The sequence below is a fragment of the Saccopteryx leptura genome, chromosome 3, assembly GCF_036850995.1.
Source record: "Saccopteryx leptura isolate mSacLep1 chromosome 3, mSacLep1_pri_phased_curated, whole genome shotgun sequence".
Lineage (NCBI taxonomy): Eukaryota > Metazoa > Chordata > Mammalia > Chiroptera > Emballonuridae > Saccopteryx > Saccopteryx leptura.
Genome location: NC_089505.1, coordinates 267918575 through 267921411, shown reverse-complemented (window position 1 = coordinate 267921411; position 2837 = coordinate 267918575). Strand labels below are relative to the sequence as shown.

The 2837-nt window shown below is 37.5% G+C and overlaps 1 non-coding gene across 1 annotated transcript; it reads right to left on the bottom strand.

Annotated features, from left to right (window-relative positions):
• Positions 1 to 288: 288 nt before the first annotated feature.
• On the bottom strand, positions 289 to 395 carry LOC136401942 (U6 spliceosomal RNA). The gene has a single exon (XR_010750865.1). It is a non-coding gene; the product is annotated as a U6 spliceosomal RNA (small nuclear RNA).
• Between the last annotated feature and the right edge of the window lie 2442 nt (positions 396 to 2837).

The window sequence follows — 2837 nt, the reverse complement described above, 5'->3', positions numbered from 1 at the left end:
CCTATTAAATCCAGTTGATCTAGTGTGTCCTTTAAGGCTGCTGTTTCTTTGTTAATTTTTGCTCTTGAGGATCTATCCATTGATGTTAGTGGACTATTGAAATCCCCTACTCTTACAGTATTGCTGTTGATCTTGCTCTTTATGTCTATCAAAGTCTGCTTTATATATTTAGGTACTTCTATATTAGACACATAGATATTTATAATGGTTACATCTTTCTGTTTTATTGCTCCTTTTATCATTATATAGTGACCTTCTTTATTCCTTTCTATAGCCTTTGTTTTAAAGAAAAGTGTGGAACACTTCACAAATTTGTGTGTCATTCTTGTGCAGAGGCCATGCTAATCTTTTCTGTATCATTCCAACTTTAGTGTATGTACTGCCAAAATGAGCAGTGAAGTATCTTTCAATCAAAATTCCACAAAATAATCATAGAAACTGCAAATATGAAATTACCAAAGAAACAAAATAAGAAAATCATCCTAAATAAAAAAGAAATGTCAGTGTTTAAGTGAAAGGACTCATTGAATACTGAGAAGGTTAAAATAAGAAAAACTAATATCTAAGAAATAATGAGAACATGTTATAAATACTCAGGAAAAGAAATGTTCCTGAAAGTTTTCAAAGAAGATAAAAAGCAAAGAAGAAAATATGAGATTGCCAACCAAAGAAAAAATTAGAATGGCTTCAGACTTTTACTTCACTGAAATGAGTGCTGGAAGAAAGAACAAATTAAAAGTTTGTTATTTCAAAAGAAGAGAAAAGAGTGAGAATCTCAGGTTTGGGATTAATATACTGTTTATAATAAAATGAGTTTTATGGAAAAAAAAGTTTGGAGCGAAATTTAATTTTGATCAAGAACTCTATTCAGTCAATCATCTCATCATTAGGCTTTGACAAAAAATAAAATAAGTTTTACTTGCATAAAAACTTTTATTTTTACTTCAAATGAACTTTTTCTGCTGCAATTTTTTGATAATAAACTCCAGAAAAATGAGGAAGCCAAATGAAAAAACAGGAAGACATGGGACATAAGAAATAGCAAGAATAACTTCAGGTCCAAATAACAGGAAATATCAACTAAACACAATAGAAAAGGAAATCAGTCATTGCTAAAAAGTCTGTCTTTAAAAAGAAGATTTAACAATAAGGTAATAGATATTAATGGCTTATGTTTCTTCTTACCCAAAGAAATATAGAAAGGCTATGAGTTATTTCAAGAAATACCACGCAAATATAGAAGAAAATAATTGTCCCAATATAAAGCAAATTCAAGCCTGACATGATTTTACACAATTGATAGAGTATGTTAAAGGAGATTCTATATATTATTAAGTTTGAGTAGGAGTGAGGTTAAAGCACTGAGCTCATAGAGAAAAAACAGTTATCATGGACCTCTATTTGGTTCTATAGTAAACGATATTTACATAATCAGAATAATGTAAATACTGTTTATGGTTGTTGGACTTATAAAAACAATGTTTAGATAAGTCTCAGATGATTTTCTTGATGTTGCAGAACATGTTGTAAATAGTACTACCATATGTCTAAATAAAGATTAATTTTCTAGTGCTACAAATTTTTACACAGACTCAGACCCACAGACTATAATAAAAATAAAAGCAAGCTTTAGTGCCATCTCTCCTTGAAAGCCACCATGGGGAAGAGAAAAGGAGGCTTCCCAGACAAAGAGCAGAGTAATGCACAAGCTGAAGACAAGGGTGAAGTGAGCTTTCTTCAGATAGTCATAAATTATCAAAAAGCTGTGTCCTTTTATAACTCCAAAGGAATTTCATCAAGGATATCAGTCATTGCAAAAAGAATAAGCCAAGTACTTGTCCCTGCCTCAAGCTATCCTTAAGGGAGGCCACTCTTAGTTGGGTAGAATAAGGAACTCTTTTAAAATAATTGAAGATGGCCAGATGCTTCTGTACTAATCGACTGTGGGTTTGGTCAGACAAAAATGGGTTCAGTTTACAACAGTCTCCTGCAGATAAAAAATGACTGGCATTTCAAAAGCAGATCTCTAGGAGCCATTTGCAAGCTTGTATTTCAAGCACTGGCATCTGCATTCAGACTGTGCTGTGTTAAAGAATGAATCCTGGAGATGACGTCAGAGTAATGGCGGGGTAGGAAGCGATTCTGATAAATCTCCCCCAAAACTCAACAAGATCTTCAACCAGAAACAGAAAAACCTATACTTGGAGCCTCCAGATGCTTCGCAATACACCCAAAGGTATGGTCGAGTGAAAAATTGGCTAAATATATAACCAAACCCCGAAGGAAATAGGGAGTAAGAAATGCTCCGCCTTCCTCACTAACCTAAACAGGGCGGCTTTCTCTGGTAACTGTGAATATAGAAACTGAGGCGGGCAAAGGGGGTGAATAGATTCAGGCCACGGCACAAACGGCTGAACCAGGCTGTGGCACGGAGATCCAAGCCGAGGAAAAACTGATCCTGTGGCAACCCGGGCAATACAAGCTAACACTCGCGCCAAACCCAAACAAAGAAAGACAAGCGGGGCGGCCATTTTACCCAGTCTCCTGGTTGGTGCGCAGTTAGTGGGCGAGAGATTTCTTCCTAGGCCCCAAGAGTGGGTGCCCGTGTTGCCCCACGGAGAGGCAGGGTCAGAGGCCTTTCTGTGGGCCGAGGGCAGAGTCTCTGGGCAGCCCCAGCACCCTGGGAAAGCCACGCATGGGAGGGAGTGAGAACTAATTCCAACGGTGGAAATTTTCCGTGCTGCTGGGGGTTTCACTCAGAGGGAAACACGGCCGGCCTCATATCCGGGTTTGCGCGCGCAGATAGTGAATGAGAGATTCCTCCGAGTGCCTCGGCA